General features: G+C 43.3%; 1 long non-coding RNA gene across 1 annotated transcript in view; it reads left to right on the plus strand.

Moving 5' to 3' along the window:
• Positions 1-1,610: 1,610 nt before the first annotated feature.
• Positions 1,611-22,076, plus strand: part of LOC311232873 — a 52,940-nt gene continuing 32,474 nt past the window's right edge. The window contains exon 1 of the long non-coding RNA XR_014619987.1: positions 1,611-1,711. This is a non-coding gene — a long non-coding RNA (uncharacterized lncRNA). The remainder of the gene's footprint in view (positions 1,712-22,076) is intronic.

Raw genomic sequence — 22,076 nt, forward strand, 5'->3', positions numbered from 1 at the left:
CCTTGGTCGTGTAGTGTATCTTGTAGACCAGGCCCATTGCAAGTTGCTGTACTCTGTCGTCTAAGCCATCCTAGGTTGTCAAAGTGGGCAGGGGTGAGGTGGGTTCAAAGCACAATTAGAAGAGCTAGAAAAATCATCTCTGACCCCACTCACCCAGCACACCACATCTTCCAGCTGCTGCCCTCCGGGAGGCGCTACAGATCCCAGACCACCGAAACATCCCGCTTTAAAAACAGCTTCTTCCCCACTGCCATACGGACACTGAACCGTGCACGTGGTGCGTGTCACCCCAGATGATTTCAATAACGCACCACTGCGTAGTACCCTTGAATGAGTGCTCCTGCCAGAGTCTTCAGGGTATTCTTGTTTACCAGACAGGAGATCCGGTACAAGAATCGAGTTCGTTGGTTGACTTTTTTTATTAAATTGGATGCCATTTTGTCACAGGAAAGATTAGCCTCTAGGATGGAACCCAGGTAGGTAATTTCATCTTTCCTTGTGACAATATTGTCACCCACTGTAACTGAGAAGCCGTCGGTCTTGCTGAGTTTGTTATTTGAACCGAAGAGAATGGACTCTGTTTTGCCCATGTGTAATGATAGTTTGTTGTCGGCGAGCCATATGCAGATTTTGCCTAGTTCCGAGCTGAGGGTTTTTTCAACCTGTAACTTGTTCTTGTCAGAGACCAGCAGGGCTGAGTTGTCCGCAAACAGGAACAAGTTGCAGTCACAAGCTGACAACATGTAATTTGCATAAATTAGGAACAGTAGCGGTCCTAGTATGCTTCCTTGTGGAACACCACAGCTCACTGTGAGGGGGGGGGGGGGGGTAGGGTACCGTCGGCGTACCGTTTACCTCCACCATCTGTTCCCTCCCCTCAAGCTCACTGATAGACTATCAAAACCAATTGCTTTTAGCTTGTCAATCAGAATGGAGTGATTGACAGTGTCGAAGGCCTTTTTTAGGTCCAGCATGACCATGCCGCAGTATTTGCCCGCGTCCACCTCTTGTTTGATGTGGTCGTTCAAATAGAGAAGGCATGTGTCAGTGGAGTGGGATGTTCTGAAGCCAGATTGGAATTCGTAGATTCGATTTTTTCCCGCTAGGTGGTTAGCAGTAAAACAGATAGGATAAAGTTAATAGTTAAAGTAGCAGTACAACACATGAATATGAAGGGTATGAAGGGGTTGACATCGGGGGAAGTAGTAAGAGAGTTAGAGAAGGGGGTTGTTGTGAGTGATCAAGTAAGAGAGTTAGGGAAGGGGGTGGTGATGAGTGATCAAGGCCAGAGTCAGCCCACAGGAGGCAATGAGTGACTCATAGATTAGGTTTGGATAGGGTGGTGATATTAGGGATGGGTTTTTTGTTTTGTGTGTTATGGGGTTTATTGGTTTTCTTTATTGTTTTCTTTTATTTGCCGGGTCTTGTTTATCCGGCCAGTTGCTGGGATGTACAGTAGGTGGCGGTATGCGCCTTTTTTGTGATTGCGACCCGACATTAATTCCAAAGAAGAAGAAGAAGCCATTGTAAAATTGATTGTACAGTAGGTGGCGGTATGCGCCTTTTGTGGTCGCGATATGCCATTAAACCCATTGAAGAAGAAGAAGAAGTAGCGCGGTTCCTGCAGTGAGTGTGGTCCTGCTGCTGCTGCTGTTGCTCGGCGTGGGACCGACATCTGAGCCCCGTCCTCCTGGTGATGGAGGATCGTCAGGTAGTGACTGAAATGTGTTTTATAGCTGCATGTAGAGAGTGTTTGAGGGGAGTTCTCCTCTTACTGTGTTGTTAGCAGCGTCCACAGCTGCTGCTTATCGTCCTGGTGGTTGATGTTGGCCTAGTTCTATCTATCTATCTATCTATCTATCTATCTATCTATCTATCTATCTATCTATCTATCTATCTATCTATCTATCTATCTATCTATCTATCTATCTATCTATCTATCTATCTATCTATCTATCTATCTATCTATCTATCTCTATCTCTATCTCTATCTCTATCTCTATCTCTCTCTCTCTCTAGAGAGGTAAAGGGGTTGCTTTGCTCTCCTCTCTCTCTCCATCTCTCTTCACTCTGCGTGTGATAATGTTCTCTCTCTCTCTCTCTCTCTCTCTCTCTCTCTCTCTCTCTCTCTCTCTCTCTCTCTCTCTCTCTCTCTCTCTCTCTCTCTCTCTCTCTCTCTCTCTCTCGTTTCAACTGATCCTGTTTTGTTGAGGATGCTATTTGTTTTCGATATCTGGTATTGTAGAGCCTTTACCTATAAGCCTACTGCGAGGGGCATGTGGGCTGGCTTGAGTTAGACTCATGCTTGAAGAATTCAATGTCCAGAGTGCTCGTATAATTTTCGATATGCCAATCCTTCTATTGACCTTTTTTCCACCAAGTAATATAATACAAAAAACTCTTTAACTAATTACACTGAACGCCGACCTATACGGCACATCAACATGAACACGGTCAAAAACGGTTTGGCTATTTCCCTTCCCCTATCCAGCTCACTGATAGACAAAAACCAATTGCTTAGCTTGTCAATCAGAATGGTGTGATTGACAGTGTCGAAAGCCTTTTGTAGGTCCAGCATGACCACCATGCCGCAGTATTTGCCCGCGTCCACCTCGTGTTTGATGTGGTCGTTCAAATAGAGAAGGCATGTGTCAGTGGAGTGGGATGTTCTGAAGCCAGATTGGAAATCGTAGATTCGATTTTTTTCCGCGAGGTACTTTTCTCGACCTGTTCGTATACTATTTTTTCCATGACTTTCGAGATGGATGTAAGGATAGAAACAGGGCGGTAGTTGCCTGTGTCTAATTTGCTGCCCTTTTTGTGCAGGGGTGTTACTCTCACAATTTTGAAGTCCTTGGGGACGTATCCCTGTTTTATGGAGAGGTTTATTATGTGTGTGATGACTGGGGTGATGGCAGCTGCTGAGTCTCTGATGAATTTGGAGGGGATGTTGTCATGGCCAGTGGCCTTGTTCGGTTGGAGGGCGCTCAGTTTTTTGAGTACCTCATCTGTAGTTACCATTTCCAGTTTGAAGTCGTCTTTGTGGACGCCTAGGTTCTTGTAGTATGCTACTATGTGTTCTACCCCATACTGCCCTGAGTGGGAGGGTAATTTGTTTACCAGTGTTGTGGCTATGTTTGTGAAGAAAGTGTTTAAGTAATTGGCTACATCCAGTTTGTCTGTGATGAGCGTGTTGTCCGTCTTTATGTTTATGTTTGAGAACCTGGTTTTAAGTTTTTTACTGCAGCCTAGTTGATTATTGAGTAATTTCCAAAGTTCACATGGTTTATTTTTGTTTTCCTCAGTTTTGTCATTGATGAATTTGTTTTTAGCAGTTTTGATCATGGAGTTTACGTAATTTCTTAGTCTGTTTCTTTCTAGTTTGAGTTCAGTCACGTGGGCTTGGAGTTCACTGCTCGTGCTTTTGGTAAGCTGGGACATGTTTAAAGGAAGCGCCAGTGACGTCAGCGAGTACGCTGATACCGTTGTGAGCTACATAACAACAGTAGCTGACGGTATTGTCCTCACGAAAATGGTGCGGGTTTTCCCAAACCAGAAACCTTGGGTGGACAGCACTATTAGAGCAGCCCTGAACTCTCGCACCATGGCTTATAACCTGGGCAGAGAGTCAGGAAATATGGAAGAGTACAAGGCTTCAGTCTACACTCTGCGCAAGGCTGTTAAACTTGCTAAGAGGACATATGCTGATAAACTGGAGACACAAATGGCACAAAACGACACAAGAGGCTTGTGGCGGGGACTGAAGACAATAACTGACTACAAAGTCAGCGCCCCCTCAATGGGGAGCGACGACGCCTCTCTCGCGGACAAACTCAACTCCTTCTACGCTCGGTTCGGTGTAGACAGTGTCGCCGCTAGCCCTCTGGCTAGTGACGTCACTGGCGCACCGGCTGTTGTGGAGGGGGGGGGGGCAACCGCGGGGGGGGCGGGGGCGCTCTCTCGTTGTCGGAACACAGTGTGAGAAGAGCATTTATGCAGGTGAACACCAGGAAGGCTGCTGGCCCAGATGGTATAACAGGACGCATACTTAAGTCCTGTGCCAACCAGCTTGCCCCGGTGTTCACCGCCATATTTAATCAATCCCTGGCGGAGTCAGTGGTCCCTGCCTGCTTCAAGATGTCTACCATCATCCCTGTACCGAAGAAACCCTCCCCAACATGTCCAAATGACTACAGACCGGTGGCACTCACCTTTGTGGTCATGAAATGCTTCGAGAGGCTGGTCAAGGACCACATTTGTGCCTCCCTCCCCAGTGATATGGACCCTATGCAATTTGCATACAGGACAAACAGGTCCACTGACGACGCGGTCTCCCAGGTACTGCACAGCACTCTCTCCCACCTTGACCGTCAGAAGGGGGGCTATGTGAGACTGTTGTTCATTGACTACAGCTCAGCGTTCAACACCATAGTCCCCACCAGACTGGTGGACAAGCTGATCGAGCTAGGTCTGAGCTCCGCCCTGAGTGCCTGGGTACTGGACTTTCTGAGTGAAAGACCCCAGACGGTCAGGGTGGGGGGTCAGACCTCCAACACCATCACCCTGAGCATCGGGTCCCCCCAGGGCTGTGTTCTAAGCCCCCTGCTGTACTCACTCTACACACACGATTGTGTGGCCAAGTTCAGCTCCAACTCCATAGTGAAGTTCGCAGACGACACGGTGGTGGTGGGGCTGATCTCGGACAACGACGAGAAGGCCTACCGGGAGGAGGTTGAGGTACTGGAACGCTGGTGCCAGGACAACAGCCTGCTCCTGAACATTGGTAAAACCAAGAAGCTGATCGTGGATTATAGGAGAGGACAGCAGGAGACACACACACCACTGATGATTAACGGGGCTACCGTGGACAGGGTGAGCAGCTTTAAGTACCTGGGGGTCCACATCTCAGAGGATCTGACATGGTCAACACACATAGACACAGTAGTAAAGAAAGCGAAGCAGCGCCTCTACCACCTGAGACAGTTAAGGAAGTTCAGAGTATCGGGGAAGATACTCCAGTCCTTCTACTCAGGAGCTGTAGAGAGCATCTTGACCGGAAACATCACTGCCTGGTATGGAAACAGCACGGCACAGGACAAGAAGGCCCTACAGAGAGTGGTGCGCTCAGCCGAGCGTACCACGGGTATTGCGCTACCTCCCCTGCAGGTTCTATACAACAAGAGGTGCAAATCCAGAGCCTGCAGAATAATGAAAGACCCCCACCACCCCAATAACAGCCTGTTCCAGCTGCTGAGGTCAGGCAGACGCCTGCGAACCCCAGCTACTAGGACGGAGAGGCTTAGGCTCAGCTTCTTCCCCCAGGCCATCAGAGCCTTGAACAATGAACATTGAGTGCCACAGAAACTGAACTATCCACACACAAGCACACACGAGCACACACATGACACGCACGCTGTGCACGCTCACACACTAGCAGCCACTTTAACACTTTAACACGAGCGGGCACACACTCATGCCGCACACACGCACACTTATGGCCAAGAGGAAAGGCCACTTTAAATTAGTATAACAACAGGAACAGTGTATTGCACTACTAAAGCTACCTAGCATGTCCTAATGCTCTGTAAATACTATGTACAGATACCGAGATGTCACACCATGTTACCTGTTACCTGTTTATTGCACAATGTTGTTTTTTTATTGGATTCTATTATATGTTGTACCACTGTATTTTTATTGGATTCTATTATATGTTGTACCACGGTATTGCACATCATCGCGGGCAAGACCACCCGCATTTCATTGTATACTTGTATGCCGTGACAATTAAAACTCTTGACTTGACTTGACTTGAGCTTTGACTGACTTTTACGAAACTCAGAGCATTTCTTGTCTCTGGCTTTCATAGCGGTCAGTATTTCAGTGTGCATCCACGGCTCTGCACAATTTTTTACCCTGGTGGTTCTTAGGGGGGCCATGTTGTTTAGTATTGTTGAAAATGTGGTTTTGAAGCCAAGCCAGGTTTCTTCAACCAGTGTACCATTTGAGCTCATCTGACCAGTCCAGGCTCTCCAGTTCAAGGTTAAAGGCCTTGCTAGAGTAGGTTTTGAGGTCTCTAGATGTGACTTTTGTGACAGCCAGCCTTTTGCTTTAGCTTTTTGCGGGTACAGAATATCATATAATGATCACTTAACCCGCATGCTATAACCCCTTTATTGGAGATCTTGGACTTGTCAATGGTAGTCTGAGTTGATTCACATACCCTTGTGGGTTGGGTGATTAGCTGGCTGAGGCCGTGCAGATCACAAAACCTACTGAAGGCCTTGAAGACGGGTGCTGCTTTGCGTAGCATGTCCGTGTTCCAGTCCCCAATAAGGATTTTTTCTACTCCCTCCACCCCAGCTAAACACCCATCAAGTGTGTCATAGAAGCCTACTAGTACTGATTTCGCCCTTTCAAATAAGATTTCAATCCATACAGTTTCAATCTCGTCATGGTTAAGGTCAGTACGGTTGATGAATTTGGTATCTTTGTGAATATACACACAGACACCACCTCCATACTGGTTTCTATCCCTCCTGACTATTGAATAGTTCTCGATTTCAATCTCTGGATCCTGTACAGATGAGTCTAGTTTTGTTTCTGTGAAACACAATATGTTAGCCTTACCGTTTAAAAACAAATGTCTGATTTCAGCCAGTTTGGGTCTCAGGCTGTTGTGTAACCTGTGTAGGCTGCATTCTATAACCTGGGCCCTCATTACAGAAAAAAATCCTAACAGCTTGTCCATGGATTCTACCCTAAATTTGGTTAGGAAAACATCTTTCTGTAATACCGAAATGCCTAAATGCCATCCTATCCTCAAAGAAGATAGGCTTTTAGACTTAGGACATTTCTTTAATAAGGCCCCAGGCAGTCATTCTCTAATATGTCCAAATATATTACAACCTAGCTGTGTGCACTGGACCACTGTCAAAGCTATAGGCCTACCCATGTGACTAAATTATCTTATTGTTATAGTCATAACTTGAATGGGAAAAGCTCTTGTATAGGTTTTCTTTTATCTGGCTTCTGAATCATGCATTATTACTATGCAGAAAGATACAATTTGGAGGGGGTGTGACCAGGGAGCGAAATTAACTTTTTGACTCACCGGCCAGTGGCGGGTAGATGGGAAGAATCTACCCGCCAAGCATATTTCTTACCTGCCAACTTTTTTTTGATAAATTTTTTTTTTTTTATTATTTTATATAATTTTTTTTAATAAAATATATATATTATATAATCATACTTGTGATTGTGTTATCTGCGAGACATCGCCACCTCGCTGTCTGCAAACAGCTCCACTGTCTGTGTGTATACTCGAGTGGCCTCCAGCTCCAGCAAGGATTCTCCGGGGGTGCAGCTGGACCCTAAACGCTACATTCAGCATGCAAAAGAATTCCCTGGCGCTGCACCTGGACCCTAGTCAGCAGCCCTCACTCATGCAATGTAAACCAGGGACTCGAATACGCATGTTGTTGTTGTAGGACATTGATGCCAGGAGCTATCTGTAGACTGCTGGATGGCGTTGGGACAACGCCTCAGTGAACTATTTAGTTTACTGCGACATTTCGTAGTGACTAGTTACCTAGCCAACGGAGGTATTATGCACTGGACTATTGCTGGAGGATTTGTTGATGTCGGGAGCTATCCGTAGCTAGCCGGCTGGATAACGTTACACAATGCCTCATGTATTAAACTAAGTGAATAGTTGACTGGGTCATTTTGTAACGGTAGCTAACGTTATCTCACGAAGGTCCCACACTGACTAGACTAACGTCACGGTGAGGCAATAGCCTCTGTTTACATGCAGGCATACAGGGGTAGGAGCAGCAGCAGCAGCAGCGCTAACTAACGTCACGGTGATTCGGAGGCAATACCCTCTGTTTACATGCAGGCATACAGAAACAGGTGGGGAGGGGGTAGCAGCAGCAGTGCGCGGTGCGCGCTTCATGTCTGTGCTGAGACAGCGAGTGAGAACTCCGCTAAAGAATTGGATCATGATTTTCGGTTTTCACATGACTATTTGATTGCCCGTCACACGGCGCTCAGACGTCTCAGTGGGAGGCGCCAAACGTAAAAACTGAGCGCAAATGGCGGGTGGCGCTCTCTAGTTTCGGTCCCTGGGTGTGACTAACACCCACGATATATATCTACCTGTATCCAGAGCAGCATTCTGTGCTATTTAGGCTATGCTTTCGTTCACATTTATTGCAAGGGTTTTGTATACACATAAACAACAAATAATCTCTGTTCTCCTTGCAATGCGTTTTTAATTCTTTCTTATACAGGGTACTTGAGAGAGAGAGAGAGGGAGATTTCTCCGGGGCTATGCTCGGAGCATTTATTAACGTTACATTTTCAACAACATTGCTGCTAATTGGACACTTCATGGAGGCGGGGTAACGTTGTGTCAAGTTCATGCGTGTACTAGTGTAGGATGGGCTCCGCTCGACCTAACGTTGGAAACGGGGTAGTTGTGTCGAGTTCATGCGTGTACTGGTGTAGTGTGGGTGGGCTCGGCTTGACGTTACTCCGTTTCCATGAAGTAATTATAAATGTGGCCAGCTAGCTAGCATAAGCTAATGGAGGAACGACAGCTAACGTTAGCTAATATAGCTTTGTTTACAAACTGAAGACAGGGCTCCCGGCTGTGAGGGGGAGGAGGCTGCAGCAGCTTGTGTCTGTTGCCAGTCTCTGAGGAGGAGGAGGCGGAAGGGCAAGCGTGCTCTGGCAGCGTGTCTGTCTGTCAACAACTTGCGGGAGCAAGCCAGCTGGTATCGGTACTCCAGAAAGTATCGATACTTCGGGAAATGAGTATCGAAACCATTTTAAATATTCAGTATCGATATGTATCGATATTTCGATATTTTTGACAACACTACCTGCTACTAATCGGCCGTTCCAGCGTCTCAGCTCGGACATCCTTCAACGACAACATCGAGACCTCCAGGACATCTCTCTCAAGACACAACATTTTATAAGTTGGACTCCTCGTTATGCAGTTGTCGATTATAAGATGCTCTAAGTTAGCCATGTGCTGCCATCTTGGCAGCACACGCTTTCAACGTGCGTTTCCATCGGGATACAATATCCACAGCGGCACCAGGTAGTGTTCCCGAATCCCGACGCGGCCATCATCATCATCTTCAGGCAAGTTTTGCGCACCACTTTCTCCATCATCGTCCGGCTCGACAGGAGGAGCACGTCTCACTGCTGTCAATCTAATTGGCTCAAAGGCATAGGCCAATGGATTTCTTATACTCTCTGTGGGTCTGTCCACCTCGTCAAAACTTTCCAGATCCATTTCTAACTACAGCCTCTGGAGGTCAGCGTGCTACAGGGTGCAATTCTCTGAGGATATACAAGCATTAATTGTCAGAGCACATCCAATGAGATCACATTTTAGTTAATTGTCTTATATAAGATATACCCCTAATACCTGTTATCTAAAAAACCTACACACATATGCTCCAGCTCGAACCCCCCCCTCCCGGACCCCACCTTGAGAAGTACCTCCACTATCCCTCGCACCTAACCAGACACTACCATTATAAGCTAGCTTTTATTCTCTCCACCACTTCTAACCACATTGACATTTTGGATTCATTGAGACCCAGAATTCTTGCTGTAGATATTTCTTGATAAATCACATCGAGATATGTAAGAAACCAAACTTTACGGCACATTTTTTCCGGTTGAAACCAGCGTGATGCGATCAGCTTTTTAGCTACTGTGATACCCGATAAAACCAATCTCTTTAGCTGTGGATTCACTGCAAACTCAAAAACATCATTCAATAGTAATACCGAGGGGTGTACAGGTATATTCCAAGATACGAGTTTTGATAATTGTTGGGTCACATCTTTCCAGAATGCCTTAACTGGTGGGCAGTCCCAATACATGTGCATAAATGTCCCTTCGTCCCCATTTGTACATTGGGTGCATTTGGAGTCTTGTTTAAGCCCCATTCGGCACAGTCTTATAGGAGTCAAGTATGTCCTGTGAATATAGTTAAGATTGATTTGTTGATGATCCGGGTTCCTTGATGTAAGTTGGACATTTGCCCAGGCTCCTTGCCAATCAAAGTCATTTTCCAGGTCTGGTATATCCCTCCTCCAGACAGAGTCTAGTTGGAGGGTTTCATACGAGGACGTTAGTTAGGACGACGTAAGTAAAAATCTCGATGTCTCTCTTTCGTAGAATAATTTGTGGTATCTGTGGTGTTCAATTGGTCTGTCTAATGGAACACCGTGAGACTTCAAACATAGCTGTAACTGTTTGTAAAAAAGCCATGTGGACTTGGTGAGATTACATTTTTTGCGTATTTCTTTATCACTACAAAAACCCTGTTTGTTAAAAACATCCCCTAATGAGTGTATGCCTTGCTCTTCCCATATAGGGAATCTTATAGGTCGTTTTTCAATTAAGAGTGCATTGTTATTGAATAAGGGAGTATGATTGTGCCATTTATGTGGGTTAGGATTTTTTTTTGTGATTCACGCCATATCCGGATCGCATGAGTAATTATGGGGCCAAATTTTCGTTCACAGTGCTTGATTGGTAGTTCAGTGTATGCTATGTCCTTCAGTCTATGTGGGGCTACTATGTTTTCTTCTAATTTTCTCCAGGATACTAATGCTTGGGGGTCAAACCATGTTGTCAATGGTCTTAATGTGTACGCCTTAAAATATTGGAAAAAATCTGGAAATGCCATGCCACCATCTGCTTTATTTCTCTGTGCGGTGGATCTTTTTATACGTGGTGGTTTGTTATTCCAAATAAATTTGTATGTGGAGGAGTGTAATCCTTTCCAGTAACCCTCTGGAGGGGGTAACGGTAGCATTGAACTGAAGAAGTTGATTCTAGGTAGTACATCCATCTTAACTATTGATATCCGTGCTTGTACTGTGTTTTTAAGTTTTGCCCATCTATCAAGGTCGTCTTTGATTTTGTTTTGGATTTTTGTGTAATTGTGCTTCACCGTTTGTCTTATGGTGGGGAATATTTCCACTCCCAAGCATCTGAAATGTTTTACCATCGGTATCTCTCCTGGGAGGGTTATATCTTTTTTTGCAGGGGTGTTAAGTGGAAGGAAAGCCTACTTCGGCCAATTTATCTTAAATCCCGATAAATCACCAAAGTCCTCAATCAACTTGAGCAGATGAGGCAATGTGGTGTTGGGGTTTTGCATGAACAATATTACGTCGTCCGCATATAAACAAATTTTTTGTTGTGTGCCCTTGATTACGATTGGTTCTATGGATTGGGATTGTCTTATATATTGTGCTAAAGGCTCTAATGATAGATTGAATAGTCCGGGACTAAGAGGACAACCCTGTCTGGCAGAGCGTGATACCGGAAAGATTTTGGAGATGATTGTGCCTGTTGTAATCATGGCCGATGGGTCTTTGTATAATACTTTAATCATATCAATGAATCCTTTTCCTAACCCCATCCTTTCTAGTACTGCCCATAGATACGACCATTCCAGCCTGTCAAAGGCTTTCATAGCATCCAGGGACAGCATCGCCTTAGGTATGGTGTCATCCTTGTCGGCATCTAGTACGTGCAGTATTCGTCTTATGTTATCAGTGATCAGGCGGCCTCTTATGAAGCCAGTTTGGTCCGGGTGAACTAAAGACGTCATATGCTTTTGTAATCTGATGGCTAATACCTTAGAGTACAGTTTGATATCGGTTCCGAGGAGGCTTAAAGGTCTATAACTACCGCACTCGTTGGGGTCTTTGTCTTTTTTAAGGAGAACTGTTATGAGTGCAATATTGTCATTCTTATGGAAGTTCCCCTCCTTGACTGAGTATAAGATCATATTTAGTAATAAGGGACCAATTATGTCCCAACAAGAAAGGTACATTTCTGATGGGAAACCATCTCTTCCAGGAGCCTTACCACTTTGCATTGCGGTTATGGCCTTCTTGAGTTCCTCTAGTGTGATCGGTGTTTCTAACTGTTTAGCGTCATCCTCTGAAAGTTTAGGGAGAATAATTTGATTAAGAAATTTTGTTTTGATCGAAGGTCGTTTCTGATTTATATAAGTCGGAGTAGAATTCTTTGAATGTATCGTTTATTTTTACAGGATCTGTTACAAGTACTTGTTGTGCTCTAATGGTAGTTATATCTGCAAATTTTGCATTAATTCTTAATCGCATGGCTAATAGGTGACTAGGTTTGGAACCATGGGAGTACTGCTGTTGTCTTGTGCTGCGTATTTGTATTTCCGATTGTTGTCTGTATATGGCATTGATCTCTATTTTTAGTACGTTAACTTGATTCTCTAGTCGAGTTGAGTTGTTGTATTTTAGGGAATTAAATAACGTTGAGTAAAGCGTTTCCAGCTCAGCCAGTTTTGTGCATTTATTCTTGAACGTGATTTTTTCTGTGGTTTATATAAATACTAATTTGATGCTATGACTTATGTTTATATCGCTATGCTTCATCTCCCCTTTAACTGGGGCTAGTGTTAGCTTAGCTGGGGCTTGTGTTAGCTTAACTGGGGCTAGTGTTAGCTTAACTGTGGCTTGTGTTAGCTTAACTGGGCCTAGTGTTATCTTAACTGGGGCTTGTGTTAGCTTAACTGGGGCTAGTGTTATCTTAACTGGGGCTAGTGTTAGCTTAAATGGGGCTTGTGTTAGCTTAACTGGGGCTAGTGTTAGCTTAACTGGGACTAGTGTTAGCTTAACTGGGGCTAGTGTTAGCTTAACTGGGGCTAGCGTTACCTTAGCTGGGGCTAGTGTTAGCTTAACTGAGGATAGTGTTACCTTAGCTGGGGCTAGTGTTAGCTTAGCTGGGGCTAGTGTTAGCTTAGCTCTCATTCACTTCCAAATGAAATATCTTTTGTCTCAAGTGCGACAATCGTCTGTAGATGTCCACAGTAGGCTTTACAGGGGGACATATCCGCGAGGTGATGTCCACTTAAAGGGGACCTGCATTGCTATTCCTAGCACTATTTGGGCAACTTCACACAATCCCTGTGAATCTATTGAACACATCTGTAAGTTTTTTTAAAAAAAATGCATTGTTTTATATTTCTTATCAAGTACTCAAAAGCACCTTTTTCGAGCCTCAGGATTTCAGGCTATTTTTGGATGGGCTCCGCTCATACTAGCAGAATGCTTTGAGTGACAGCCACCCACCAAATAGTTCTGGCCATACTACTCTACGCCAAAGTGAACCTAATACACAAACAAATATGGCTCAAGCATACGTTTTCGATACAATACAATCCACAAAGGGATGACACCGAAGCAGGTACCCATGCCATACGATTTTGGGAAAACAAATGCCCGGAAGAATAAGATTGCTCTCCCAATCCGTCTAACACACACACACGCCACTTGTACTAACGACGTTAGTTAGGAACATAATCATTCATTCGCAATACACACAAGTAGGTCTACATATATACAACGAAGCACAGAGCTAAGAACGTTAGCTAAGCTAGCTTGCTCTCTCAGTCCGTCTAACAAACACACACACACACACCAGACCCGGCGCCAACACAGAGTTTATTAACACTTTAATCGCCGGAAACGCCGAAACTCGTCATTGCCCGCCATGCTCATTCTGCCGAAGACGCCGTAACACGTCTTTGATATCAATATTTCAAAAATCTGTGATCGAAATCATATTTCTCTCCCGGGGACCTGAGATATACTGCTGAGCTCCACTCAACTCTCTAACGGTTCAAGAACGCCATCTGGTGGCCGATCGGCAGGTCGCCCAACAGGAAGTCATGTGGATGAAGTGGTGCTCACCCATATTTCGTCCGGGCACTCGCTATCATTAGCAGGACTCCATCTTGACACAGTGAACACCGATCGGTGCACATAACTCGATAAACAACATGATTTGGACGTATATACTATTATACAACCTGGAAATGGATCGGATATTTCAACATCTCATAATAGAAAAAATTCTATTCCACGCTCATCCCCCAACGGCGCGAGGAGGATACGGTGAGTTTCAGCGTTATTTTCTACTGTCTTCTATACTAACTGCTCTGATGATCATATGACCCACACTAGATGAATGATATAACGTTGCCCACGGAATTATAAACGACCCCCCGCCCATCCGGTCAACATCAGATCATACGTAGTAACTTCTAGAAGTACCTCCAGTTGAAATTATTTATCTGGCACCGATCGCTACCAAACTGTATTTGATCATCAATATAATGCATTTGGGTCTATAAATCAAGTTCTGGAGAAAGCTGCAGAAAACGATAAAAACATACTTATACTTTAGACCGTATTTTAGTATGAATATGTGAATGAAAAAGTATAACGTTGCTACACCCTGAACAATAGATATAGGACATTGAATGGGCCATAATAATGTCAATTTAGCAATACAATTTAAAAAGTTATAGCCCTGCAAAGAAGGGGAACTTCTCCATAGACAAATAGAGCTGGCTAGGGATGGTAAATTATGAATTTAACCATGGCGATCAAAGTGTTAACAAACTATTTATCACATGCATATTATACTGTGCGTGTGCACACTATGAATTGAAAAAATGGGGGACCCTGATATAAACAAGATGAAAGTCTTTCTCTGATATGCATCCCCTTAACAATTGTGTGTATTGAGCCGTACTGTATTGTACCCATTCTGCAATCTGCAATCTAAAGTTTTCATTAATTCAAGGGCTAAACATCTGTGCAAATAGCACATACCACCAAAATCACAAATTGGCCAATGCCTACTAGACGCAAAGGATATCGGTTGTCAAGCTGCTTTTGTATGTTATGATACCAACATTTTGACTTTGATACAGATAGGAAAGGCAATGGAATATATTATTAGATGACAGAACATTGAAAATTCTTTATACAATTATTTAATTCATTATAATTGAAACACTATTGAATAATAGTTAATTAATACAATTATTCTGTTAAAGCTACAACTGAGCTATAATTTATACTATAGCTACTGTCCATCAATGTCTTCCTTTTGAATTAAATAGGTTCAGGAGAGAGAGATGTAGAGAGGGAGAGGGAGAGAGAGCGAGACACACACACAGATAGTAGAGCCATATGAAATCCATTTTTATTATTTTCCAAATTCCATTTTATTTGGTCCCAAATTCAATTTTTTTCGCATTTTAATATTTCAGAATTCTGTATTTTGCCTTTTACGCCCATTTTACGATCAGAAATAGTGTCTAATAAGTGGGAATGAATAAATGTCCACAATTTAATAAGATATAACAGTCCATTTAATGTTTTTAAGTGCTGCAACTCAGAAATACAGTTACATTTTACACAATATTTTTCAAATAATATTGTGACAAAATAAAAATACACATTTCAAGTGATCACAATGTCAGTAGTCTAGCTATATATATTCTATTGTGATGGAATATAGTAATGCATAATTGATGTACCTTTAGTTTATTTCATTTATAAAGGACAGTGTAGGCCTACTGACAATAATTAGCAAATACTGTAGATGGGTGCACCAGATTTAGCAAGAAGCTATAATTTCCATCTATAGTCCTATGTACTGTAACGTTACATAGCTATTTAAATCACAATAGTGTCAGTGATTAGCCTCGCCCTCTAGCGGTATATATTGTGATCAGAGGTGCGTTCCTCATATCAACTCTGATTGCACGCACGCCAGGGCTCGAGACTAACGATGTCCCGTCGTCCCGGGGACGATCAAATATTGATTTGGGACGAACAGAAATCTTTGCTGGGACGCAACCGGGACGGAGAGTTTTTTTTTTTCACAGGAAATGTCAATTGGCCGACTGTCAGTGCGCGCATATATTGCTGTCAAATGGTGAATGGCTCGTGCTGACTAAGTTCACTGAAGTCTAAACGTAGCGTGATTTGCCAAATCCAATGACTATCTCCGCCTCCCAACGCAGCGATACGCTAATCCAGCATCAAGCTCCTACCCACCTCTCATCAGCCAGTCGCGCTGCAGCAGCGTCACACCCCAAATGAATCTTGCATCGAAAAAGAAAAACGTGTTAACAGGTGAGGGAAATCTCTCTTACCTAGGCTTTCTCCACTGGTATTTAACCCTGGTTGACACAGTGAATGCCAGCTGGTAATTGACAGTCGCACGGCACGAGACCACTGTACAAGAACCGCGGAAAGATCAGAATGTTATATAAAAAAAAAAAACGCGCGCTATACTGTGGCATCCTCTCAGTGAAGAGAGCACCGCAAACATGCTGCGCTATTTGAAGAGGATAAACACAGACCCAAAATGACCAACAGGGAACTGCATCCAGCAATACTACCCCTGAGTCTAAGGTGAGGACACATTTAAATCACAGAAGTGTAATGTTAGTCTATTGGAACTGTATACAGTTATCGACGCGTTCTAGTTATAGCTGCTTATTGCTAGCTAACGTTACTGACTAACGTGCAGACTGCCACTGATTATTAAAGGATTTCTATTCGATTCTATACTAACACGTAATGTTACTACCATTGCGAGTTAATTGGCATAACGTTACATTTATCTAAATGAACGCGGAGAAATAGACGACAGGCTATAGGCAAACTTCACTCTGCAGCTACACAATGAATCCATATTCAGTGAGGAGGGCCCGCTGGAATTTAGCAGCAGTTATCAATATCGACCAGGAGGACAGCGCGATCTAAGGGACATGTTTCATTACTAGTCAAGTGTCATTACTTTAGTTATCAAAGGTGGAATCTCTGGACGCAATGACATTATATAGTTTAAAGCTAAACTACGTTTTTCTTTCTTGTTAGAAGAGGGATAACTTATTCAGTTAGATTTGATTTGATCTTTATTTATCTCTAACATTTTCAACCATAAACACACATTTGTAATAACAAAAAAAACAAAAAACGAAATAAAATACAAATACATTTAAATATATTTTCCTATGGAAGGAATAATCAAGATGGCTCCAATTGGTTGACTATAACAGCACCGTGACAAAATATCCCTAACTAGCACCTTGTTAAAATTTTTTTTTTTATATTTATTTTTAATCATAATTATTCTTGTGAAATCTTTCCACCATGGGAGCCTTTTGACTAAATCAATTTATTCTCCCCTTCTCTGAATGGTGTTTCTTATGGCAATAACAACTATAGACGACAAAACCAAAGTAAAGAAACTACATTTGATTTTTGGGACGGTTACATTCACTTTGGGACGGTTAAAATTGTATTTCGGGACGGTTCTGGGACGGTGGTGAAAAAAGTTAGTCTGGAGCCCTGACGCACGCTAATGATGCCACGTGCACGCTCGCTCCCGGCGCGAGCGCGCGCTCCCGCGCATGCGCATAAATGTTCCCTTGCTTAAGCACAGCCTAAAGACAGTGCCTAATTGCCTCTACGAATGGAATGTAACACATTTCATTCACAAGTTAGGTGTGAATGTATCTGAGAACGTATTTAACACACCTGACGACCGGCGCTATGGATATGCAAAGTAGCCCAGGAGGGTACTTATAGCGAGTTGGCGAGTGCACGCGCTTCTGCTCAAATCTGTGGGTGCACGGAGTGCAACCCCGTCCCATGAAGAACGCATCTCTGATTGTGATCACCAGAGATCATCGTTAGAGAGCTGGTGTGTTTTGGGACGCACAGTCCTTGTTCCTGACATGGCTTTTGAAGTGATATTCGCACGTATTTTTGCGGGTCCAGTCCACAGGGTATGTTGACAGAATTTGCAAAACACCTTATCGACTGAAGCATAAAAGTAATTAGGATACTGCTCTGCTTTGAATTTAGGGCTTAGTGGGGAATTTCTTCCGACATTAACGTTAACGACGCACCGAAGCAGCTAGACGCTTGGACATTTCTACGTGTTGTGTGTAACACGCAGCGGTCCCCGCCTCCCTCCCTCCTTGCAACAAACGTTCCACCCAAAAACGGAATTTCAGTCCAGATTAGGGCAAATTATTAACAGCGGAGCTGTTTTGTAATCTTCACTCGCCTCGCACACTATGCGAGTAAATGATTTTTCCGGTTCGCACACACATATTATTAGGGGCAAATATGAGGGAAATGCTCGCACTGTAGAGCATATATATAATTAGTAAACTGTCTGGGGCTTTTCTTGCCCCCCTTAACTGATTTTCAAGGGCATTTGGTACATTTTCGAGGGCATTTAATTAAGTTAATTTCGAACCCTGAAATGGAGAGAACGGCAACACAATAAAACACCTTGGCTTTCATAATATGTATGAATTATTTCTCATTTAGACTGGGAAATATAATTTTGAAGCATAGAAACAAGAGATGGTTCTGAAATGTATTTGGTTACAGGCGATTATAGACGCTAAATGATCTGCACCGCCATTTCCCCCCCTTTTTTTGGGGGGTGGATTATCTACCACAAAACTGAATGTTATTGGCATAAATGAGAACGCAGTTAGTTTATCTACCTTTCTGTGATGGTTTAGCAAAAATTCACGTGGCAATCGGATTCAAAATGGCGGAGCAGTGTCTAATATTAAAACTGTATTTACAGTAGATTTCATTCACGGTTCTTGTGATACTAAATCCAGATTGAACTCTGCCATTGGAAAGAGTAGATTTGGCCCGATCCATAGATGTGCAACATGGCTATAATAAGGTTAATTTATAGGCCTAAATATTCTATAATAATATTTCAAATTGCATGTGTCTGGATGGCATAATTCAGTACTTCATTTTTTTGTACACGTGATCTCAAGAAGGTGCTGAACGAGCTCAGTGACAGTCTTGGTAATTTTTAACATGGTGTTATTGTGAAAAATCATAATTTATATTCTCCTTGTTTCATCACAATTTACTCAAGCCTAGTGACGGACACAATATTTCTGACACTGGGAATACATTCCCTGAGATCCATAGATGTCATGCAAATGGACTTGTAGAAGTGGAGCAATCTACATACCACAGCACCCATATGACAATAATAATACATTTACTCCCTACTGTCTTACACTACCAGACATCTTACACTACCCTTGTGGATTGTGACCATCCTCTCCTCAAAAAACCCAGCTTAGACTCCACTCTCCTCAATAATTACCGCCCTGGCCCATCGCCAAACTGCCATTCCTTTCAAAAGTCCTGGAAAAGGCTGTCCTCAGTCAGCTGATACCCTACCTCAAGAGGAACAACATCCTGCAGGGCTGTACGCTAAGCTTTTTCACTAGGGGCACACTTGTCCCTAAATGAGAAATTTAGGGGCACAGAATATTTTTAGCGGCACATTTTTAAATAACAATTTTACCATTATAGTGCAAACAAATTTGTTCCTACTACCTCATTACTCTGGTCCTTTTATTTAACATTTAAGTGCTTTTGTTTTCAGGTTTGTATCTTTTATAATGAACCAAACAAACTGAGAAAGTGTGTAAATCACTAATAGAACAAAAACAACAAACTGTGTGTGTGTGTGCGCGCTTGTAGTGCTCCTTGAATGAGATCACCACAACACACACACACCCAGGGGCGTAGCTGGAGGGGGGGGGTAGCTTAGGATGATTCCAAGGGTCCAGCACTGGGGGGGGCCCAAACATTTTTTATTTTATTTTTTTTACTAGACATCACTCAGGTGTATTATTGATGCTCTCATTGATACTACAGATGTGGGACTGGAAAACGAGGCGTCTACCGCCGGTAGCAAGCTAGATGACGCTAGATGACGTCTTTTTAAGCTGCTCTGCCTGGTTCAACCAGTAGGGGGAGTCGAGTTACACGGTGGAGAGTGGGAGCTATTCTACAATCTGTGTGTGTGTGTGTGTGCATGCGACACTAGTCTTGGACATATTATTTTGCAATGTAATGCTTTTCTGTAGATTATTTGACTGTCATTGGTACAGTAATGGTGTGGTATTTTCGATTAACATGCGTTTTTTATGGATAATCATCTAGATACTCAGATACAGTGCAGTATTATTCTTTACGAGACAACCCATACGTGCTGGCACCGAAGACCCGCCCTACTCTGCCTCTGATTCGCAGAATGTGGCTCTAGTTAGGCTCTGGTTGGGGGAAATGTAACTGGCCCGTCGATTATTGTGACCAGGCTGTCCTGTGGATTTCAGCTGTCACTGTACTGAATTTACTGGTAAGCTAACTTCGGTTTAACGTTAGTTTGTTTACTACAGTTATGTAGTCAACTAAGGTAACGTTACAGTAGCAACTGCTCAAATAAAGCTGTATCCACATTGCTGTCAAGTTAACGTTATGGTCTCTCGAAAATTGAATGCGACCTCAAGGCTTTTCAACACTGGCCGCGTAATATTAGTTAACGTTCATTTAGCAGGATGTAATGTGTAACGTTTAATCAACGTGAAATGGCCCTGAATACATCATATAATGTGTTTCCCAGCTGCTTATATTGTAAGTGTATGCCCAAAAATATATATCACTGAATTGAAAATGGGGGACCCTGATGTAAACAAGACTAAAGTCTTTCTCTGGTCTGTGCATCCCCTTAACAATTGTGTGTATTGAGCTGTACTGTATTGTACTCATTCTGCAATCTGTTAATGACATTTACATATCTGTAGATACTATATCTATATCTGTACATCCCTTACCTACTCTTACTAGTTACGCTGCTGGCCAGTATGACTTACTACCATATAGTGTCTTTATACCTGTATCACTGTACATATTAATACTATCTATATCTGTACATATCTCTTACCTACTCTTACTAGTTACGCTGCTGGCCAGTATGACTTACTACCATAGTGTCTTCTTTATATCTATATCATTTTCCATACTGTTGGGGAAAATGTGTATACGAGGGTGGAGGTAGGAAAGGGGTTAGTCTTGACTAGTTTAATATAGGTCAACTAGCAGGGCTCAAAGACACTAGGGCGACAGTCTGGCTGATGTTCTTAAAACAGCCTCAAGATAGCAGATGGACATTTCAGTACATCATATCGTGTGTTCTAATCTTGTGTCTTTTCTCTCTTACACACATACACAGCACACACACAGACACAGCACACACACACAGACACACACAGTTACACAGCACACACACAGACACAGCACACACACAGACACACACAGTTACACAGCACACACACAGACACAGCACACACACACAGACACACACAGTTACACAGCACACACACAGACACACACAGTTACACAGCACACACACAGACACAGACACACACAGTCGCACAGACATACACACCGACACACACACACATTCCCTGTGTCACAATACACACATACAATACACACACGTCTGTACACAGACGCACACACACACAGACACACACACACATACACACACACACACACAAACACACACATCTCACTCTCTCTTCATGTTCTTAATGTTTTACATCATATCGTGTGTGGATATCATATCTTGCTTATCTCTCCTCATGTTCTCTCTCTCTCCGATGTTAAATCTACGTATCATCTTAATGTACGTCATGTCAGATCTGACATGATGTGATACGTCATCATATCTGTCATGGGGGCAGGACTGAGAGGGGATTTAGGGACAGGCAAAGGGTTCCAGGAGGGAGTGTTTTTGTTCAAGCTATGGCGATCATCTTTGACCCATAGCTCTTGCTGTTAAAGAACTTCTTTTCTTAAATAAATTACCTATTTGTTACAATTGGAAATATCGTCTCCTGCTGTGTCAAACAACCTTTCCACAACATTTGGTGACCCTTGACCTGTAGACCGCCCTGCCGGGCCCCCTCACACGGCCAGCTCCGGACCTCTCCCGTAGAAATTCTGACGGTTGTCGACAAAAAAAGGTAAGCGTTGAGCTTGTTATATAAATATCCGTCAGAGTTTTTGCGGGAGGGAAAAGTTGAGCGGACTGTGTTGACGAGGTCTGGGAAGGACGGCTAAAACGAACACGGTGAGGTGTGTTACACTGGGGCGACTCCTTTTTTAACAGTAGCGGCCACTAATCGATTTTAATTGCATGTTTTCGACCTCTGGTCAAATTTTTCTCTCCATCTCCCTTTTTCCTGATTTCTTTACACGACACTCTCCACATATACACATAACTGTGCCTTTCTGTCCTCTGTAGATAAGACTCAAGTTTTCAAAATAAAAACTGCT

This window comes from Notolepis coatsorum (assembly GCF_963971535.1).
Source record: "Notolepis coatsorum genome assembly, chromosome: 8".
Taxonomy (NCBI): domain Eukaryota; kingdom Metazoa; phylum Chordata; class Actinopteri; order Aulopiformes; family Paralepididae; genus Notolepis; species Notolepis coatsorum.